The 23,568-nt window shown below is 40.2% G+C and overlaps 1 protein-coding gene across 4 annotated transcripts in view; it reads left to right on the forward strand.

The window, feature by feature from the left end:
- The window catches only part of EDA2R (ectodysplasin A2 receptor), a 127,848-nt gene extending 108,418 nt beyond the window's left edge, over positions 1-19,430 (forward strand). For all 4 annotated transcript variants that reach the window (XM_070785235.1, XM_070785234.1, XM_070785236.1 and 1 more), the window contains one exon: positions 67-19,430. The gene's annotated coding sequence lies outside the window, so the exon portion shown is untranslated. The remainder of the gene's footprint in view (positions 1-66) is intronic.
- Positions 19,431-23,568: the final 4,138 nt, after the last annotated feature.

Raw genomic sequence — 23,568 nt, forward strand, 5'->3', positions numbered from 1 at the left:
GTGTATTGTTGCTATGACTGATGGATTTGAGCTCAATGTAAAGAAAAACTTTCTTTCTCTCTATAGTAACCAACCCTGGGTCCTGCTCTGCTCCTTGGGCCACACAGACCTCATCTGCTTCCTGTGTCATGAGATAGCCCTGAAGAAGTCTAAAGAGAGCTTCTCCTGTCTGGAAAGTACCACTTTGATTCATTTAAAGTATGGAGTATTTAAAACTGAATCCAGTTTCATGTGAAATTGTCTTACCAATGTAGAGTAAGATAGAATTGTTAAGTCATCACCTCAAACAGGTGATGTTTTTCTGCTATTGTACCCTAACCACTGGCATAAACCATTTTTTGAGGGATGGAGAGAAGAAGCAGCTAATGAGATTGCCCCATTGGTTTCTAACTTGCTCTACTCCCTTCCTGGGTCTCTTGGGCTTCTGGCAGCCCAATCATTCTCTCTGGACTCTCCTGCCTTGTTCTTAAACCACAACAGCAGCAGGGGCATGGGATATGATATCTACAACAACCTGTACTCTACAGACAGAGCGCATCCTATCTCATCCTACCAAAGGATTGATTCTTCATTATTTTCCCAAGACTGACCAGCAGCATTTCTTGCTTTCCTATCCTAGCTAGAAAGCTAGCCTAGAAAGCCAGATTACCCAGTCGTGGGACTACCAGATATGTTCCTAGCTTAGCTTGATTATAGACAGGAGGAGAATAGATGGCAATGGATTATAGACAGGAGGAGAATAGAAGGCAATGAATGGGGTAGAGTTTTACTGCCTGCCTTTTTCGTCAGGTGAACCTAAAGGAGGAGCCTCTCAGTATCCTGTTGATACATCTGCCTTGCACTGTAGGGACAAAATCAAAGTTTTCCTCTTCAGCTACTCTGCACTGCTCCCCTCCCCAGTACACACACACACACACACACACACACACACACACACACACACACCTACACACATGTTAGGAGAGGCGTGAAACCTCAATTCCCCACACATCTCTTAGACTGCTGAGGCTGTGACAATTGCAGAGCTAATCCCTTTGCCCCCTGGGGTTTTCCTTTCCACCTATAGGTTTCTTACCTTCTTTAGTGGGGATCCAACTTAGTTTCTTTTTTACCTTTAAAATGGTACTTCCTAAAGTTCCTTTTATCTTATTTTTATTCTTTTCTTGCCTCTTTTGTCCCTTCATGGTGCCTGATTTTCTTAAGCCCAAGGCTGATTCTCTACATCCCCAGGGCCAAACTCAGAGCTCAGAGCATTGGTCTTTATGGTGACTGTGAAGTCCCTGAGCTCTAGGGGAGACACTTAAGACCTTGGGTTTTCATTAAAGCCTGCCCTAGGGCCTCTCAGGAAACATTGGTGCTTTCTTAGTTTAGAGACAACCAATCAATTGCTAAGCCTTCACGACCAGTTTCACACGCTTCTTAGAATAAAGTAAAACTGCTCCCTTCATGGCTGATGCCACGGGGTAGGTTAGAACATCGAGGCTCAGGTGTAGCCACCATGTATTGTTTTTAAGTCTCCCTTATGTCCATAATAGGCCAATTAAGCTGACATCTACTCCCTCACATAGGTCAGATTTTGAAATAAAAGTTGCCCAGATGAATAGAGCAACTATTTTATTTGCTTGGTATTAATAGCAGCCTATATAGTCCAGCATACCCAGAAAAGAGCTATACAAAATATATCTTAGTGACCTGGATAACCACGATGGTGTGGTCACTCACCCAGAGCCAGTATGAAGTATGGAGTATGAAGTTAAGTGGGCCCTAGGAAGCACTGCTGTCAATAAAGCTAGTGGAGGTGATAGAATTCCGGCAGAGCTATTTAAATTCCTAAAAGATGATGCTATCACAGTGCTGCACTCAATACGTCAGCAAATTTGGAAAACCCAGTGGTGGGCACAGGACTGGAAAAGGTCAATCCTCATCCAAATTCCCAAGAAGGGCAGTACAAAAGAATGTTAAAACCACCAGACAGTCGCACTCATCTCCCATGCTAGTAAGGGTATGCTCAAAATCCTGCATGCTAAGCTTCAGCAGTACGTTAACTGAGAATGTCCAGATGTCCAAGCTGGGTTTAGAAAAGGCAAAGGAACCAGAGACCAAATTGCCAACATTCACTGGATCATAGAGAAAGCAAGGGAATTCCAGAAAAACATCTGCCTCTGTTTCATCTGCCACACTAAAGCCTTTGACTCTGTGGAGCATAACAAACTGTGGAAAGCTCTTAGAGAGATTTTACCTGTCTCCAAGAAACCTATATGCTAGTTAAGAAGCAACGGTTAGAACCTTATATGGAACAACTGCCATAAGGGTGGTGTCACCTGCATATCTGAGGTTATTGATTTTTTCCCAGCAATCTTGATTCCAGTTTGTGCTTCATCCATCCCAGCATTTCTCATGATGTACTCTGCATATAAGTTAAATAAGCAGGGTGACAATATACAACCTTGTCATACTCTTTTCCCAATTTGGAACCAGTCCATTGTTCCATGTCCAGTTCTAACTGTTGCTTCTTGACCTGCATACAAGTTTCTTAGGAGGCAAGTAATGTGGTCTAGTATTCCCATCTCTTTAAGAATTTCCCACAGTTTCCTATGATTCACACAAAGGCTTTGGAGTAGTCAATGAAGCATAAGTAGATGCTTTTCTGGAATTCTCTTGCTTTTTTCTATGATCCAACAGATGTTGGCAATGTGATCTCTGGTTTTTCTGCCTTTTCTAAATCAACCTTGAGCATCTGGGAGTTCTTGGTTCACATACTGTTGAAGCCCAGCATAGAGAATTTTGAGCATTACTTTGCTAGCATGTGAAATGAGTGCAATTGTGCAGTAGTTTGAACATTCTTTGGCATTGCCTTTCTTTGGAATTGGAATGAAAACTGACCTTTCCCAGTCCTGTGTCCACTCCTGGTTTTCCAAATTTACTGGCATATTGAGTGCAGCACTTTAACACCATCCTTATGGCAGAAAACAAAGAGAAACTAAAGAGCCTCTTGATGAAGGTGAAAGGAGAGTGAAAAAGCTAGCTTAAAACTCAACATTTAAAAAACAAAGATCATGGCACGCGGCCCCATCACTTCATGGCAAATAGGTGGGGAAACAATGAAAACAGAGACAGACTTTATTTTCTAGGACTCCAAAATCCTTGCAGATGATGACTGTAGCCATGACATTAAAAGATGCTTGCACCTTGGAAGAAAAGCTATGACCAACCTAGACAGCATATTAAAAAGCAGAGACATTACTTTGCCAACAAAGGGCCATCTCGTCAAAGCTATGGTTTTTCCCATAGTCATGTATGGATGTGAGAGTTGGACCATAAAGAAAGCTGAGCGCCAAACACTTGATGCTTCTGCACTGTGATGTTGGAAAAGACTCTTGAGAATCCCTTGTACTACAAGGAAATCAAACCAGTCAGTCTTAAGGCAGATCAACCCTGAATACTCATTGGAAGGACTGATGCCGAAGCTGATGCTCCAATACTTTGACTAGCTGATGCAAATAGCCAACTCATTAGAAAAGACCCTGAAGCTTGGAAAGATTGAAGGAGAAGAGGGTGACAGAGGATGAGATGGTTGGATGGTGTCACTAATGCAATGGACATGAACTTGAGCAAACTCCAGGAGATAATGAGGGACAAGGAAGCCTGGCGTGCTGCAGTCCACGGGGTCATGAAGAGTTGGATATGACTTGGTGACTGAACATCAACATAATCCAGAATGTTGGAGGTCATTTAACTTGTAAAAACCAAGACTGGACATAATTATCTTAGGATGCGAATGCTGGAATTTACTACGTATATGCACTAAACTTTGCAGTTTGCATTCAGAACAATCATCTCATTGGATCTTTATACAAACCCAAGGCCAGGAAACAGTGGCTGACTTTATTTTGGGGGGCTCCAAAATCACTGCAGATGGTGATTGCAGCCATGAAATTAAAAGACGCTTACTCCTTATAAGGAAAGTTATGAGCAACCTAGACAGCATATTGAAAAGCAGAGACATTACTTTGCCAACAAAGGTCCGTCTAGTCAAGGCTCTGGTTTTTCCAGTGGTCATGTATGGATGTAAGAGTTGGACTATAAAGAAAGCTGAGCATAGAAGAATTGATGCTTTTGAACTGTGGTGTTGGAGAAGACTCTTGAGGGTCCCTTGGACTGCAAGGAGATCCAACCAGTCCATGCTAAAGGAGATCAGTCCTGGGTGTTCATTAGAAGGACTGATGTTGAAGCTGAATCCAATACTTTGGCCACCTGACGCAAAGAGTTGACTCATTTGAAAAGACCCTGATGATGGGAAAGATTGAGGGCAGGAAGAGAAGGGGATGACAGAGGATGAGATGATTGGATGCCATCACTGACTCAATGAACATGAGTTTGGGTAAACTCCGGGAGCTGGTGATGGACAGGGAAGCCTGGTATGCTGCGGTTCATGGGGTCTCAAAGAGTCGGACGTGACTGAGTGACTGAACTGAACTGAAGGCCAGGATTACCATCCCCAGTTTGCATATGATGAAGCTGAGGCTCAGAGACAAAAGGTGACTGACCTTAGATTATTCAGTGATGTATATCATAATTATTAAAGCTAGGGGCCTCTCCAGTATCTTGAAATTTTCATTTTCTAGAAGTGTTTGTAGTAGCAGGTTTTCTGGCATATCTGTTCCAGAAAACAACTCTGGGGGAGGAAAATGGGTGAGGGGCCAAATAAGACCCCTATGCCTGAACGTATTAAGGTAATATCCTTGCCCACAATACCGGGCCTATTCTCTCTGCCTCCCATCAGCTCCCCTACTCCCACCCTATATCTGGCTTTGATGTATATTCTCTGCCAGTGGAAAGGTAAGAGACTTTCCATCAGCACTATCTCTCAAGAGATTGAAAAGTGAGAAGAGCTGTAAGGTCAGACAAGACTCCATCTGTCTATCTTACTCATTTTCCCCTGGTGGGTAAGAGAGAAAGGAGAAAGATTGAAACCAGTAGAAGCGTACACCCTACTTGTCCTTCCTACCCTCCTGTGTTCAATTTAAGAGTCTCTGATCTTAGTTTTGGCAGTGACTTGAGTCTTCAACTTTATTTCGAGGTAGGAGAGGGCAAATATCCCATCTTTAAAAGCCTCTCCCAGATAGATTGCAGATATTTGGAAAAAAATCTGTCAATTATAATACTTTAGTGCTTTAGATTGTAAAAAAAGTTCTTTCATACATTATACCTGTCTTAAAGATGAGGAACCTGAGTTCAAGACAGGAATAGTAACTTACTCAAAGCAATTCATATTTGGGAAAGGCAGCCTGCTCCACATTCCCATCCCCAGACCAAAGTATGGATTCCATGGCTGAGAACAGAGCCCAGGGAAGATCAGGTAAAGCAGAAATTTCTCTTGACTGTGGCAGAAGGGCTTCCCTGGTGTCTCAATCCATAAAGAATTCACCTAAAATTCAGGAGATCCAGGGTTGATCCCTGGGTCAGGAAGATACCCTGGAGAAGGAAATGGCAATGTACTCCAGTATTTTGCCTGGGAAATCCCATGGACAGGGGAGCCTGGTGGGGTGCAGTCCATGGGGTCACAAAGAGTCAGACATGACTCAGCGACTAAACCAGTACCACCATGGCAGGACAGACAGAGGTGTCGGGGGGCACTGGTTATTTCTCTCCACTAGACATTGCCTAAATAACCTTTAAAAGATCATTAAGGACCATAGGGAAGAGACTTTGGATAGTGAGTAAAGCAGTTCATTTCCACCACCAGAAAAATCAGCTGGCTCCATAATCTAAGTTGTGGAGGCAGCAGCATAGTCTTCCATTGAAAAACAACACATGGCTTTATCCACATCCAGGATGGAGAGGGTTTCTTTTGGTTTTTGCTTTACTCTCTGAATAGCTCTTACCGCCTATGGCCTACAAGTTTTCTCCTCCCTTATTCCAAGTCACTTTAGACTCATCACACTCCGTGTCAGCTGGACCGTCTTATGCATGTTTGAAGAGTGATGATCCTGTGTTGCAACATAGGGCGTGGCAAATATTTTCCCTGTGAGTCTCCCAGGCCTCACCCTTTACTTGAAGTCCTATAACTCCCTGCCTCCAACAGGGAGCATGGTGGGAATTTGCCTTCTTGGAACCTTACAGAATATTTAGGAGCCAAAGTGACCTTCCCTCTTGGGCCTGAATTCCCCAAAGTACCTCCTAGCAGACCTCAAAAGATACCCTCCAACATACTTAGGGGTGGCTGAGTGGGGACAGGAAAGAAGACCTACTGCCTCTTCCTATTGAAATGTCAGTTGGATCTCAGATTTCTCATCATTCCTTCCTGTTTGATTCCTTCAGAATTATGCTTTTCCTTTAATTTCTACTTATATATCTCATGGGAGAAATATAAATAACCTCAGATATGCAGATAACACCACCTTTATGACAGGAAGCAAAGAGGAACTGAAGAGCCTCATGATGAAAGTGAAAGAAGAGAGTGAAAAAGCTGATTTAAAACTCAACATTCAAAAAAGGAAGATCATGGCATCCGGTTCCATCACTTCATGGAAAATAGATGGTGAAACAATGACAGACTATTTTCTTGGGCTCAAAAATCACTGCAGATGGTGGCTGCAACCATGAAATTAAGAGATGCTTACTCCTTGGAAGAAAAACTATGACCAACTTAGACAGCATATTAAAAAGCAGAGATACTACTTTGCCAACAAAGGTCCTTATAGTCAAAGCTATGGTTTTTCCAGTAGTTATGTATGGATGTGAGAGTTGGACCATAAAGTAAGCTGAACACCAAAGAATTTATCCTTTTGAACTGTGGTATTGGAGAAGACTCTTGAGAGTCCCTTGGGCATCAAGGACATCACACCATTCAATTATTAAGGAAATCAATCCTGAATATTCATTGGAAGGACTGATGCTGAAGCTGAAGCTCCAATACTTTGGCCACCTTATGCGAAGAACTGACTCATTAAAAAAGACCCTGATCCTGGGAAAGATTGAAGGTGGGAGGAGAAGGGGATGACAGAGGATGAGATGGTTGGATGGCATATCTGACTTGATGGACATGAGTTTGAGCAAGGTCTGGGAGTTTGTAATAGACAGAGAAGCCTGGTGTGCTGCAGTCCATGGGGTCGCAAAGAGTAGGACATGACTGAGCAACTGAACTGAACTTATATATCTCATGAGCATGATGTAATAAGTAACTTGGAGGCTATATTCTTCTGTATTATCAGCTGTTGTTGTTGTTGTTGTTTTTTTTTTTCAGTCCTGTACAGCTAATTCTTGTCCCACAATTACTTGGTGGTTAATTAAGTACATTAAACAGCATGTGCACTTCAATAGGTCCTAGTACTGGCAAATGAATGCTCTCTACAACAGGACTTCTGCTTTCAAGGTTTTATTAAATGTATCGTAGGGAACAGTTCATCTACAAACACTGATTAAGGGTTCCCAGGGCAACCCACTAGTTAAGTTCTAAAAAGCACCTAGGAAAAAATTAAAAGTTCCCATTGTACTGCACTGGGGATTAGAAGCAATTGAATTGCAAGCCTGCATCAAGCAGCCTGACTTAACACAGGTATTGGCAAATATGTGTGAGCCAAGGGTTTAGGTCTTGACTTTTAGGTTCTCTGTTATTTTTTTCTGGGACAGCTTATTCTTATCTCACTGATTCTAATTAGCCATGTCTGGAGCTTCTGGTAGTGCAAGAACCAGTATCCAAATTGAAGATGATTCAGCTAGAGGAGGTCTTAGGTGTTCAAAAGTTACCATTTGCATTGTTGTGATTCAAGTCTAATATTGCTGCATCTATGGGAAAGGTAGTGATTGTGTCACAATTATATTAACAATAATATAATGATAAAATATTACAGCCAGCCATCTTCACTGTGCCTGCTCTAGACTGTAATTGACAGAGCTCTTTTATATTTATGGTCTCATTTCATCCTCACAATCCCCTGAATAGGGTGTTATAATATTCCTTTTGAAGAAGAGAAAAGCAGCTTATATTAGATATGTCACTTGTCAGACTAGAAGTCAGTCTAACCTAAGTCTCTTGATCCCTAGACCAGGGCTTTCTCCACTGTTTACCCCTAATAATTTCACTTTAACATGGTACAGTTACCATAGTGACACTGAGAGCAACATTGCAGGAAAAAAAAAAAAAAAAAACAACAGCAGCCATGTAGCAAAATTGCCCAATGGTATATCCTTAAACACAATCAATACAAAGCTCATTGTAAGCTCCACCCAAGACAAGAAACTTTCTGGCTAGAATACACAGCCCAGAATAACTTCTTAGCAGTGGCCTTTTCTGTAGCAATTAAGACACCAGCCTTTGTTGCCAAGCTTACCTCAGTACATGAGTATGCCAATCAAGAGCAAGGTCCTCATGGTATGAACATTGTATGATCATCCCAAGTCATACCCAGGATCACCTTGGTTCTAGGGGAGTTCAGGATGAGGAGAACACATGTATGCCTGTGACTGATTCATGTTGATGTATGGCAAAAACCATCACAATATCATAAAGTAATTATCCTCCAATTAAATAAGTTAACTTTAAAAATTTGTAGTTAGCAATTGAACTAGGGAAATGTTTTACTTTGCTTTTTAAGACATCTTGGGTGGAGGTGAGGTGAAGGATGTTTTTCTTCTTTATAATTACTGCTTATAGTGAAGTCACTCAGTCATGTCTGACTCCTTGCAACCCAATGGACTGCAGCACACCAGGCTCCTCCGTCCAGTCCATGGGGTTTTCCAGGCAAGAATACTGGAGGGGGTTGCCATTTTCTTCTCCATAATTGCTGCTTGGCCATAGCAAATGTCACACTCAAGTTTTTGTTCCTGGGGAGTGCTTTTAAAGATTTCATTGCTCTTAAAGTACAGGTATCTTTGAATGCCTTGCTTTCATGTATCTTTTCTACTTGGGTAATATTTGTTAGTGGAATCACAAGAGACACATGACAGAAAGATTTTCAACATGCCCCTAAGACTAGATAATAATTGAGTCGTCTATATTTGAACTAGCAAAAGAAAATTGTTTTTGTTTGTAAGGGAGGAGAAGTATTTGCTGTGGATGAGTTTACTTTTTTGATTTAGTATTTTCTTCTCTGTATACTTAGATTTGAATTTTGACAAAGAGGAGCCTAGGAGAGCCGCTTTCTTCTTCTAGGTTCTCAGACTCAGGCTCAGTAAGAGTGTCAATACTGTAGCACCTTCTCCAAAACACAAACCCCTACTGTACTGAGAAGATAATTTCTTATGCATGTAACACCCTGCTAACCTCACTACCAAGGTCTCTGGTGTTTTACATTGAATGTAGGTAAATTTCAATTACTTTTATTATCCTAAATTGGTTATTTGGAGACATTTTGTTGAATCTTGAGCCTTATATATGTGGTAGCTACTGACAGAATGTTTTATTTCTGATGCTCTGGAGATATTTCATATTAGCCAATAAATTAAAAATGCATCCAAAAACCTTGTTTATTCCTCTACTTTCAAATAACTAAGATGCCTCCTTTGGTTGGTGTGTCTTTGCTCATGAAACATATTTCTTATCAGTGAATTCAGCACCAAGGGTAGTTGGATTCACTGAGTTTCCACCCAAGAGATCTGGGTGATAATCCAAGTTTTCCTTCAATATTTCTGAATTTCTTATGGCATCTGTCTTTTTCGTAGGCTACAGATCTACTAAAATTTTTTGTGTGCTAAACTAACACTTCTTAAAACAGGGTTCCATGTTAAGAGGACTAAGCACATGTCTTGTGACATCTGCAAAGTGTCTGAGTTTGTATGTTTTTTCATTTTGATCATAGCATTTTTTAAAGCATAGAAGCATATTATCTTTAGATTATCTAGATTATTATCTCTTAGAAGTACTACCTGGCCATTTTAGAGTCTGTTTACAATCTCATTGAATTTAAAGAACCACCTAAAGATATACTATTTAACTTTGAATTCTGTGTTTTACTATAATCTTACTCAAGACCTAGAGTGATCTAAGTTTCTCCCATATTTAATATGCTAACAACACATGTTGGCAAGGATGTGGAGAATGGGAAAGCCCATATGTTGTCAGTGGGATTGTAAAATGGTGCACCAACTTTTGAAAACAGCCTAACAATTCCTCTAAAATTTAAAGTTAGAATTACTATATGATCCAATAATTTCACTATGTATGTGGAAATAAATACGTGTCCGACTCTATGCGACCCCACAGATGGCAGCCCACCAGGCTCCCCCATCCCTGGGATTCTCCAGGCAAGAACATTGAAGTGGGTTGCCATTTCCTTCTCCAACGCATCAAAGTGAAAAGTGAAAGTAAAGTCGCTCAGTCATGTCTGACTCCCTGCGGCCCCATGGACTGCAGCCTACCAGGCTCCCCGATTCATGGGATTTTCCAGGCAAGAGTACTGGAGTGGGGTGCCATTGCCTTCTCCCCACTATGTATGTACCTCAAGATAATTAAAAATATATGTGCACAAAAAACTTTTACACAAATATTCATAGAAACATTATCTATAGTATCCAAATAGTAGAAACAACTTAAATGCCTATCAACTGATGAATGGATAAACAAATTGTCAAATAAACATATAATGTAATGTTCAGTAATAAAGATGATTGAACTAACACATAATATGTCATAAATGAACCTCAAACAAGCTAAATGAAACAGCCGGACAAAAGAGACTGCATATTGTATGAATCCATTTGTATAAAATATCCACATAGGCAAGCTAATAGAGACAGAAGTTAGATTAAAGTTGACTGAGGCTGGAAAGGAATTATAGACAGTCCCCAATTTATGATAATTAAGTTGTTCAGCTTACAACTATTGACTTTATGGCAGTGTGAAAGTGATAAACATTCAACAGAAACCATACTTCAAATTTTGAGTTTTGATCTTTTCCTGAGCTATCAGTGTGCACTCAAATTACTTTTTTTTACTTCTTTTTAATAAATTTATTCATTTAAGTTGGAGGCTAATTACTTTACAATGTTGTGGTGGTTTTGCCATACATTGCCATGAATCAGCCATGGGTGTACATGTGTTCCCCATCCTGAACACCCCTCCCACCTCCTTCCCCATCCCATCCCACTGGGTCATCCCAGTGCACCCGCCCCGAGCACCCTGTCCCATGCATCAAACCTGGACTGGTGACCCGTTTCACATATGATAATATACATGTTTCAATGTCATTCTTCCAAATCAACCTACCCTCGCCCTCTCCCACAGAGTCGAAAAGATTGTTCTATATATCTGTGTCTCTTTTGCTGTCTCACATACAGGGTCATTGCTACCATCTTTCTAAATTCCATATATATGCATTTGTATACTATATTGATGTTTTTCTTTCTGGCTTACTTCACCCTGTTTAATATACTCCAGTTTCATCCACCTCATTAGAACTGATTCAAATGTATTCTTTTTAATGGCTGAGTAATACTCTATTGTGTATATGTACCACAGCTTTCTTATCCATTCATCTGCTGATGGACATCTAGGTTGCTTCCATGTCCTGGCTATTATAAACAGTGCTGCGATGAACATTGAGGTACACGTGTCTCTTTAAATTCCGGTTTCCTTAGTGTGTATGCCCAGCAGTAGGATTGCTGGGTCATATGGCAGTTCTGTTTCCATTTTTTTAAGGAATCTCCGCACTGTGGCTGTGAATCTCCATAGTGGCTGTACCAGTTTGCATTCCCACCAACATGGTAAGAGGGCTCCCTTTTCTCCATACTCTCTCCAGCAATTATTGTTTGTAGACTTTTGGATAGCAGACATTCTAACTGGCATGAAATGGTACCTCATTGTGGTTTTGATTTGCATTTCTCTGAGAATGAGTGATGTTGAGCATCTTTTCATGTGTTTGTTAGCCATCTGTATGTCTTCTTTTGGGAAATGTCTATTTAGTTCTTTGGCTCATTTTTTGATTAGGTCATTTATTTTTCTGGAATTGAGCTGTAGGAGTTGCTTGTATATTTTTGAGATTAATTCTTTGTCAGTTGCTTTGTTTGCTATTATTTTCTCCCATTCTGAAGGCTGTCTTTTCACCTTGCTTATAGTTTCCTACATTATTCAAAAGCTTTTAAGTTTAATTAGGTCCCATTTGTTTATTTTTGCTTGTATTTCCATTACTCTGGGAGGTGTGTCATAGAAGATCCTGCTGTGGTTTATGTCAGAGAGTGTTTTGCCTATGTTTTCCTCTAGGAGTTTTATAGTTTCTGCTCTTATGTTTAGATCTTTAATCCAGTTTGAGTTTATTTTGGTGTATGGTGTTAGAAAGTGTTCTAGTTTCATTCTTTTCAAGTGGTTGACCAGTTTTCCCAGCACCACTTGTTAAAGAGATTGTCTTTTCTCCATTGTATATTCTTGCCTCCTTTGTCAAAGATAAGCTATCTATAGGTTCATGGATTTATCTCTGGGCTTTCTATTTTGTTCCATTGATCTATATTTCTGTCTTTGTGCCAGTACCATACTGTCTTGATGACTGTGGCTTTGTAGTAGAGCCTGAAGTCAGGCAGGTTGATTCCTCCAGTTCCGTTCTTCTTTCTCAAGATTGCTTTGGCTATTTGAGATTTTTTTTATTTCCATACAAATTGTGAAATTATTTGTTCTAGTTCTATGAAAAATACTAATGGTAGCTTGATAGGGATTGCATTGAATGTATAGATTGCTTTGGGTAGTATACTCATTTTCACTATATTGATTCTTCCAATCCATGAACATGGTATATTTCTCCATCTATTAGTGTCCTCTTTGATTTCTTTCATCAGTGTTTTATAGTTTTCTATATATAGGCCTTTAATTTCTTTAGGTAGATATATTCCTAAGTATTTTATTCTTTTCGTTGCAATGGTAAATGAAATTGTTTCCTTAATTTCTCTATTTTCTCATTGTTAGTGTATAGGAATGCAAAGGATTTCTGTGTGTTAACTTTATATCCTGCAAGTTTACTATATTCATTGATTAGCTCTAGTAATTTTCTGGTGGAGTCTTTAGGGTTTTCTATGTAGAGGATCATATCATCTGCAAACAGTGAGAGTTTTACTTCTTATTTTCCAATCTGGATTCCTTTTATATCTTTTTCTGCTCTGATTGCTGTGGCCAACACTTCCAAAACACTATTGAACAGTAGTGGTGAGAGTGGGCACCCTTGTCTTGTTCCTGACTTTAGGGGAAATGCTTTCAATATTTCACCATTAAGGAGAATGTTTGCTGTAGGTTTGTCACATACAGCTTTTATTATGTTGAGGTATGTTCCTTCTATTCCTGCTTTCTGGAGGGTTCTTATCATAAATGAATGTTGAATTTTGTCAAAGGCTTTCTCTGTGTCTATTGAGATAATCATATGGTTTTTATCTTTCAACTTGTTAATGTGGTGTATTACATTGATTGATTTGCGGATATTGAAGAATCTTTGCCTCCCTGGGATAAAGCCCATTTGGCCATGATGTATGATCATTTTAATATGTTGCTGGATTCTGTTTGCTAGAATTTTGTTAAGGATTTTTGCATCTATGTTCATCAGTGATATTGGCCTGTAGTTTTCTTTTTTTGTGGCGTATTTGTCTGGTTTTGGTATTAGAATGATGGTGGCCTCATAGAATGAGTTTGGCAGTTTACCTTCCTCTGCAATTTTCTGGAAGAGTTTGAGTAGGATAGGTGTTAGCTCTTGTCTAAATTCTTGGTAGAATTCAGCTGTGAATCCATCTGGTCCTTAGCTTTTGTTTGCTGGAAGATTTCTGATTACAGTTTCAGTTCCCTTGCTTGTGATGGATCTGTTAAGATTTTCTACTTTTTCCTGGTTTAGTTTTAGAAAGTTGTACTTTTCTAAGAATTTGTCCATTTCTTCCATGTTGTCCATTTTATTGGCATATAGCTGCTGATAGTACTCTCTTATGATTCTTTGTATTTCTGTGTTGTCTGTTTTGGTTTCTCCATTTTCATTTCTAATTTTGTTTATTTGATTCTTTTCCCTTTGTTTCTTGATGAGTCTGGCTAATGGTTTGTCAATTTTATGTATCTTCTCAAAGAACCAGCTTTTAGCTTTGTTGATTTTTGCTATGATCTCTTTTCTTTTGCATTTATTTCTGCCCTAATTTTTAAGATTTCTTTCCTTCTACTAACCCTGGGGTTCTTCATTTCTTCCTTTTCTAGTTGCTTTAGGTGGAGAGTTAGGTTATTTATTTCACTTTTTTCCTGTTTCTTGAGGTAAGCCTGTATTGCTATTAACCTTCCCCTTAGCACTGCTTTCACAGTGTCCCACAGGTTTGGGGTTATTGTGTTTTCATTTTCATTCATTCCTATGCATATTTTGTTTTCTTTATTGATTTCTTCTGTGATTTGTTGGTTATTCAGCAGCGTGTTGTTCAGCCTCCATATGTTGGAATTTTTAATACTTTTTTCTCCTGTAATTGACATCTAATCTTACTGCATTATGGTCAGAGAAGATGCTTGGAATGATTTCAATTTTTTTTTTTAATTTACCAAGGCTAGATTTATGGCCCAGGATGTGATCTATCCTGGAGAAGTTTCCTTGTGCACTTGAGAAAAAGGTGAAATTCATTGTTTTGGGGTAAAATGTCCTATAGATATCAATTAGGTCTAACTGGTCTATTGTATCATTTAAAGTTTGTGTTTCCTTGTTAATGTTCTGTTTAGTTGATCTATCCATAGGTGTGAGTGAGGTATTAAAGTCTCCCACTATTATTGTGTTATTGTTAATTTCCCCTTTCATACTTGTTAGTATTTGCCTTACATATTGTGGTACTTCTATGTTGGGTGCATATATATTTATAAGTGTTGTATCTTCTTCCTGGATTGATCATTTGATCATTATGTAGTGTCCTACTTTGTCTCTTTTCACAGCCTTTATTTTAAAGTCTATTTTACTTAATATGAGTATTGCCACTCCTGCTTTCTTTAGGTCTCTATTTGCGTGGAATCTTTTTCCAGCCCTTCACTTTCAGTCTGTATATGTTCCTTGTTTTGAGGTGGGTCTGTTGTAGACAACATATATAGGGGTCTTGTTCTTGTATCCATTCAGCCAGCTTTTGTCTTTTGGTTGGAGCATTCAACCCATATACATTTAAGGTAATTATTGATAAATATGATTGCATTGCCATTTTCTTTATTGTTTTGAGTTCGAGTTTATACACCCTTGTTGTGTTTCCTATCTAGAGAAGAACCTTTAGCATTTGTTGGAGAGCTGGTTTGGTGATGCTGAATTCTCTCAGCTTTTGCTTGTCTGTAAAGCTTTTGATTTCTCTTTCATATTTGAATGAGATCCTTGCTGGGTACAGTAATCTGGGTTGTAGGTTTTTCTCTTTCATCTCTTTAAGTATGCCCTGCCATTCCCTTCTGGCCTGAAGAGTTTCTATTGAAAGATCAGCTGTTGTCCTTATGGGAATCCCCTTGTGTATTATTTGTGGGGTTTTTTTTTTTTTTCCCTTGCTGCTTTTAACATTTGCTCTTTGTGTTTGATCTTTGTTAATTTGATTAATATGTGTCTTGGGGTGTTTCACCTTGTGTTTATCCTGTTTGGGACTCTCTGGGTTTCTTGGACTTGGGTGACTATTTCCTTCCCCCTTTTAGGGAAGTTTTCAACTATTTTCTCCTCAAGTATTTTCTCATAGTCTTTCCTTTTAGGGAAGTTTTCAACTATTATCTCCTCAAGTATTTTCTCATAGTCTTTCTTTTTGTCTTCTTCTTCTGGGACTCCTATGATTCAAATGTTTGGGCAATAACAGTGTCCCAGTGGTCTCTGAGGTTGTCCTCATTTCTTTTCATTCTTTTTTCTTTTTTCCTCTCTGCTTCATTTATTTCTACCATTCTATCTTCTATCTCACCTATCCTATCTTCTGCCTCCGTTATTCTACTGTTGGTAACCTCCAGAGTGTTTTTTTAATCTCATTTATTGCATTATTCATTATATATATATATTGACTCTTTTTATTTCTTTTAGGTGCTTGTTAAACATTTCTTGCATCTTCTCAATCCTTGTCTCCAGTCTATTTATCTGTAACTCCATTTTGTTTTCAAGATTTTGGATGATTTTCACTATCAGTATTCTGAATTTTTTTTCAGGTAGATTCCCTATCTCTTCCTCTTTTGTTTGGTTTGGTGGGCATTTATCCTGTTCCTTTACCTGCTGAGTATTTCTCTGCCTTTTCATTTTGTTTAGATTTCTGTGTTTGGGGTGGCCTTTCTGTGTTCTGGCAGTTTGTATCTCCTCTTTATTGTAGAGGTTCCTCACTGTGGGCGAGGTTGGATGGGTGGCTTGTCAAGGTTTCCTGGTTCGGGAAGCTTGTGTCTGTTCTGGTGGGTGGAGCTGGATTTCTTCTCTCTGGAGTGCAATAAAGTACCCAGTAATGAGTTTTGAGATGTCACTTGGTTTGGTGTGACTTTTGGCAGCCAGTATATTGAAGCTCAGGGCTATGTTTCTGTTGCTGGAGAATTTGCATGGTATGTCTTTCTCTGGAACTTGTTGGCCTTTGGGTGGTGCTTGGTTTCAGTGTAGGTATGGAGGCTTTTGGATGAGCTCCTATCAATGAATGTTCCCTGGAGTCAGGAGTTCTCTGGTGTTCTCAGGTTTTGAACTTAAGCCTCCTGCCTCTGGTTTTCAGTCTTATTCTTACAGTAGTCTCAAGACTTCTCCAACTATACAGCACCAATGATAAAACATCTAGGTTAATGATGAAAAGTTTATCCACAGTGAGGGACACCCAGAGAGATTCACAGTGTTACATGGAGAAGAGAAGAGGGAAGAGGGAGATAGATGTGACCAGGAGGAGAAGAAGGGGAATCAAAAGGGGTGAAAGCAAGCTAGCAAGCAATCACTTCCCTATGTACTCTCCACAGTCTGGATCCCTCAGAAATGTTCATGGAGTTACACAGAGAAGAGAAGAGGGAGGAAGGAGAAAGAGGTGGCCAGGAGGATAAAAGGGGGAATCAAAAGGAGAGTGACAGATCCAGACAATAATCAGTTCCCTATGTGTTCTCCACAGCCTGGAACACACAAAGAGATTCACATGGTTGGATAGAGAAGAGAAGGGGGAGGGAGGAGATAGTGGCGACCTGGTGGAGAAAGAGGAGAGTCAAAATGGGGAGAGAGCAATCAAGCCAGTAATCACACTCCCAAGTAAAAATGGGTACTGAAGATTGGATTCTCAAATGTACAAAATTTATAACAAATACCAAAAAGCAAAGATTAAAAATCCAGAGTAGAGGTTAGACTCTCAACAATACAATATTAAAAAAACAAAACAGAGTCACAAACACTATAAAATATATATATGAAGTTTACTTTAAAAATAGGATCTTTTTTTTTTTGCAAGGTAATAGTAGATTATAAAAATGAAAATTAAAGGAGTAATAGAGGACTTAAAATTTTAAAAAATTTTAATTTAAAAAGTGATAATAGTAAAAATATATCTAGGAATTTCTCTGGAGTTCTTGTGGACAGTGGGGGGTCAGTTCAGTTTCAGATAGTTCCTTGATCCAGCTTATACTACTCAAGATCTATAGGCCCCTTCTGATGTAGTCAGTGCTAACTACAGGGTTTTATTCTGTTGCACCTGTCACTTCCAAAGCGGTTCCCTCTGTTTATTTTAGCTTCTTCTGTTTGCTGGTCTCTTCAGTGTTTAATTTCAGCCCTGACACCAGGGGGTGAAAGTGGTCACTTTTTTATGTTCACTTGTTCAGTCGTTCTGTGGGGAGGGAGGAACACTGCAAACAAATATCCCTAGCATATGTGGGGAGTGCTCACAGTGTTTCAACCACACTGGGTTTGCCCCTGATCATGACATGTGTGCTTTCCCAGTCTATACTGCTCAGGCTCCAGGTTACTCTGCTGGGAACTGTCTGAGGCAGGCCCTGGGTTGCGTGCACTTCCCAGGTCTAAGCCGCTCAGGTTCAGGTTCTCGAGTACTCCCCAAAGGCGCAGACTCGATTGGGCCTGTGCCCTTCCCAGGTCCGAGCAGCTCAGGTAACCATGTGTTTGGCGAGTGCACTCTCCTCAGGTGGGCGGTGCATCTTATTGCCTCCCCAGTTCCAGCCGCTCGGTTTCCTTGGTGTACAAGGGTCACACCTTCTCAGGTGTGCCGTATGTCTCTTCTGGGGAGTTGATTTCTGGCTGCGACCCTCCCAGCGGATGTCAACCATCCAGAATCCCAGGAACTCTTGATCAGCAATGGAGCCTGTTTGCAGTTTGCTAGAGGATTCCTCTCTGGGGCTGCAATTGCCCCTTTCTGGCTCTGGCTGTGCCACCCAACACCCCCTCCCCCCACCTGCTTGTCTCCGGTGGGGAATGGGGTGGTTCACAGCCTGCTAGCTCTCCTCAGTCCTTTGTTCTATGAGCAGGCCTGGCAGTGCCTCAGGTTAGGGCTTTTTGCAGGATAGTTTTCTCTCTCTCTCCCTTTTTTTTTTTTCCCTCTCTCTCTGGCTATCCCACAGTTTGGATTGCTATCTCACTTTAGCTCCCTCAGATTGCCCTCAGGGCACTCCAGCTGGTCCTTACCCTAAGCAATGCAGCCGGCGCCTCCTTGTTCAGCCCCTGCTTGTTGGTGGCATCTGCGAGTACTGGGAGTTGCTGTTTAGCACGTAATCTGTGGGTTTTATTTATTTATTTATTTATTTATCCTCCTGGTTATGTTTCCCTCTGAGATTCCAAGATTCCCCACAGACCTGCTGGTGAGAGTGTTTCCTGGTGTTTGGAAACTTCTCTTTTGACACTCCCATCCCAGGATGGATCTCCATTCCTACCTCTTTTGTCTCTCTTTTTATCTTTTATATTTTGTCCTACCTCCTTTTGAAGACAATGGGCTGCCTTCTGGGTGCCTGATGTCCTCTTCCAGCATTCAGAAGTTGTTTTGTGGAATTGGCTCAGCGTTCAAATATTCTTTCAATGAATTTGTAGGGGAGAAAGTGGTCTCCCCATCCTATTTCTCTGCCATCTTAGGACCACCCCTCTCTAATTACTTTTGTAATGCTGAGAGTCACAGCTTCTAGTCAGCTATAAAATCACAAAGGTGAACAATTGATACACTTATAACCATTCACTACCATATAGCCATTCTGTTTTTCACTTTCAGTGCACTATTCAATAAATCACATGAGATATTCAAGACATTGTTATAAAAATCAACTTTGTGTTTTATGATTTTTCCCAACTGTAAAATAATATAAGTGTTCTGAACACGTTTAAGGCAGGCTGGACTAAGCTGTGATGATTGGTAGGTTAAGAATATTAAATGCATTTTACACAGGATAGTTTCAAATTATGGTGAATTTATCAGGATGTAACCTGATTGTAAGTCAGGAAAAATCTATAAATGTAAATATGCATGAGGGATCTTATTTGGGGATGAAAATGTTCTAAAATTGAGCTATGATGATTGCTGCAACTTTCAGTAAAGTTAATAAAAATTATTGAAAAGCATACTTGAAATGGATGAATTTTGTCATGTGTAAAATATCCTTCAATAATACGTTTTAAAAATATTATGTGACCATTGATCTAAGTAGACTTGAGTTTGTTTTAACAATTTGATTACTTTCCAAATACTTGCACTGACAGAAATAATATAAATTTCTCTCTTCCCCTTTCTCTCCCTCTCTCTCTCTTGCCCTCTCTCAGGTAGACAGACAGACATACTCACACACACACACACATACACAAACATGATCCAATTACTCAAGACAAAAGAAAGAGACAAAACTAGAGTCCTATTTGCTTCTCTTCATTTTGAGCTCTCTATTTAGCCTGAAGGAAAGAGAAAGGATGATCAAGAAGGAACTTACAGGAAATATCATTCAAAACCAAAGGAGAAAGAACAAAGGAAACTGCTATAGCTTTAAGGGTGGGTATAGGAAAAGAGATATTGGAAAATACAGTCACAGGCTACAGTTTTTTGAAGGAACCACTATGGAATGAGAAAGAGTGACTGGGAATTAATTGGCAGGTAAGAATCCAGGCCCTTTGGTAAGTCTGTCCTGCTATTGTGTCATAAAAGACCTTTTTCCCCAGACTTCCCATTCTTAGTCAAAAAAATTGAATTCTGCTACAGTAGAAGAGATTTAACCCTCTAATTTATAGACGGTGACTAAGGCATAGGAAGGGTTAGCATTTATCTGTTGTAGCCAATATCAGCGTGTGCTTGTACAAGTCATAGGGCAGTGAACTCCTACTCCTTACCCAAGAAGGACATAGGGAAATCAGATGGATTAAAGCAGCAAGCAAGTCATCAAACTCTTAAATAAGGCATTCTTTGATGATTTTTATTAGGGACTAGGACCACTTGTATATTTCTACTAATATCATGATCTTTCATTTTATGTTCACAACATGATTGGCAAGTTTCTGTATACCCAACAGGTAGTTTTTTAAGGCTTTCTAAAGCATATGTGTGTGTGTGTGTGTGTGTGTGTGTGTGTGTGTGTGTCTCAAGTGCTGCCTACCTGGACAAAATAGATCTCCAGTTAAAGCAGCTGCCTAGTCACATGATCATCATCCCCAAAGCTTTTGTTTGCCTTGTGGTCTCTAGTGCCAGTATATTCCCTTCTTTCATATCTCCTTTCTAAGTAATAGTGCAACAATGAAATAGAAGAGGAAAGTAGAATCAATATTTAGTGGTTATCTCTCATGTACTCTTTCATTTTCATATTTTGTCTCATTCAATCCTCATGATATCCCTAAGCAGTAGATACTCTTTATAACCTTCGTTTTACAAAAGAAACTCAAATTCCCAGATTTAATAATTTTTTATGGTGATGCAATAGTAAATGATGTGCTGGAATTCCAGTCTAAGTCTGTCTGACTCTGAGGCACAAGCATTTCCCACTATGCCACAGCTGCCTCTCTAAGACATACCTCAGGAAAGAGAAAACAATTTATTCCACTGGATTTCTCATAGTTCATAGCTTGATAGGCTACATCAGAGAGTCTCCCCAGGCATCTCTAAGTATCACATAGCAGTGTCAAAGTATTATGAACTCATGATACATTAATCATTCCCATATAATCAGAAGGACCACATTGATCATGTTGTCTCCTTGGCCACAATGTTGTCATTGAAAGAACATGCTGGAGATCTGAATTGCTAGAGTAAGAAAAGGGTACTTTTTGTGGCCTCAGTTTCCCCCATGGTGCACAAGGAAGATTGGACTCAATGATCTATGAGAGGTTTCCAACACTGATGTACAATGAACATACAAGAACTAGTTTTGCTATAGACTCACTTTTGGTAGCAGGATATTTCGAAGAGGAAGGACAGAGAAGATAACAAGAAATAGTGACTAGAATGCAACTGAGTAAATGCAACTTTTTTAACCTGTGAGTTTTATTGATGTTTTCCATTCTATTTTGTAATCATCTGTTTTTAATACCCTGAAATTTTAACTAAATGTTCATTAAAGGTGCCTCTAGAGGTAATTTTCAGATCCTCCAGATTCATCTGAGAAATTAAGCTTTCAATAGGAAGAACAAAAGAGCCAGACCATGATGCATTTTTTCTTCTCATTTGTATGCTGTATATAACACTAGATCTCTTGTTAAAGTCATAAATTAGTAACAATATTGAAAAGTATTATATTAAACAACACATTTGGATAAAAATTAAAAGCCTGGGTTTTGGTCAGAGACTCTCTCCAAGAAGCCTTAGTTGTTGATAATCACTGATTAATCACTTCTTCATTCTACCTTCCAATTGTCTTGTATGGGATGTATTTCTTATTAATGTGAATTGAACCTTCCTACTCTAGTCCAACACCCCTGCAGCAGTGATTCTTAACCTTGGTTTTATACTGGAATCACTTGGGGAGTTTTTAAAATACTGATGCATAGATCCCCATCTCTAGAGATTTTAATTTATTTTGGAGTACAGCCTGAACATAATTAAAAAAAAAAAAAAAAAAGCCTCTCCAAGTGATACTAATGAGTAGCCAGGGGTTGAGAACCTCTTCCCCATAGAAAAATTCTCTCCCCTACTTACAGCTTTATTTATCATGGTTATGGCCGCAGGTAATCTACTTGCTCCTCTAAAAGACCCTTCAAAAACTTCCATCAACTTTGTTTCCTGCCTCTGCATCCTTCTCTTAAACTCAACTCTTTGCCCTTTGAGGTTGAAACTGGTATTATTCCTAATGTATATTAACTAATCCCCTACAAATCATCCCAATTACAGAATCATATGTAAGCTTATGCTCAAATACAGACGATTTCTAATATGTCAGCTTCCTGGACAGAGTCTTCAGGCTGTGAAAGCAAGCGACATCCAAACTTAACTTTAAAAGGAGGGTTAAGGAGATTTCAAGATGACAGAGGAGTAGGTGGACTTGGAGTACTCTCTATGGATGCATCAGGAATACATCTTCAGATGCAAAGGATCTCACAGAGCACCAGCTGAGAGCTGGCTGGAATCCCTGATCACTGAAAAGGAATATATAGATCCACATAAAACTCAGGCCTCCCTGGTGGCTCAGATGATAAAGATTTGCCTGCAATGCAGGAGCCACAGGAGACCCGGGTTTGATCTCTGGGTTGGGAAGACCCCCTGGAGAAGGGAATGACAGCCCACTCCAGTATTCTTGCCTAGAGAATTCCATGGACAGAGGAGCCTGGCAGGCTATAGTCCATGGGATCACAAAGAGTCTGACATGACTGAGCAACTTTCACTTCACTTCACTTCTTCACACAAAACTCCGTGGGAAGAAGGAATGAAGGGAAAAAGAGGAGGAAAGTGAGTGGGGCTGAACAAGCACCAGAGGGGTGGAGGAACTGAAGCAGGGGCAGATTCCCACATCAGGACAATTGTTTGGGACAGAAAGTAAGCATTTGAGGCTGTTGGAGAGTGCAGCAGCTCATCTGTGACAGTCTGAATGGGGTGAGAACCACACAGACAATTCCGTACCTCAGCCCTACATACTCTGAACAGGGACACTGGTCCTTGGTAAAAGCAGTGGATGGGAGCTGGAATATAGGGATTGGACGGCAACCCCAAGGTGAGGACAGCTACTGACTGTGTGGAGATAACCCAAGGGGAGCTGAGGAAGGAGATCCCAGCAGGGAATGCCCTGGGAGGAAAGCCTGGTGGCCACGGAGGAAGGGCAAAACTGCTCACTCACATGCAGGGGGTGAAGCTATCACTGTAGCCTCTCCCTCTCCCCACATGCTGGTGCACAGCAGCTAACCAATGGAGGAAGACCTCGGACATGGTGGCCCTTTGAGTACCTCATTCATGGGACAATTGAGAAAGACCCCAGCCAGGTGGGGTGGGGAGGGGCACTGGGGGGCTTTGAGCACCTGCTGCACCAAGCAACACAGAAGGACCAGCCAGGGAAGCCCTTTTGAATGCAAGATGTCAAAGGCTAGAAAAAGGCTCTAATAGCGCCTTATCTCCTACACCCATGGATGCAGGCTTCCTTGAACACCTGACACGACCAGGTTCCCCACAATCTGAGCAGCCATGACTAACTCAATGTCCTGTCCTCATTTAGGCAGAAATACCAGAGGCAAGGGAAAAAAAAAAAAAACTAACAGCACCATATACCCCTGCATCTGTGGCCACTGGCTCCCCTGT

This window comes from Bos indicus, chromosome X, assembly GCF_029378745.1.
Source record: "Bos indicus isolate NIAB-ARS_2022 breed Sahiwal x Tharparkar chromosome X, NIAB-ARS_B.indTharparkar_mat_pri_1.0, whole genome shotgun sequence".
NCBI classification, from domain to species: Eukaryota; Metazoa; Chordata; class Mammalia; order Artiodactyla; family Bovidae; genus Bos; species Bos indicus.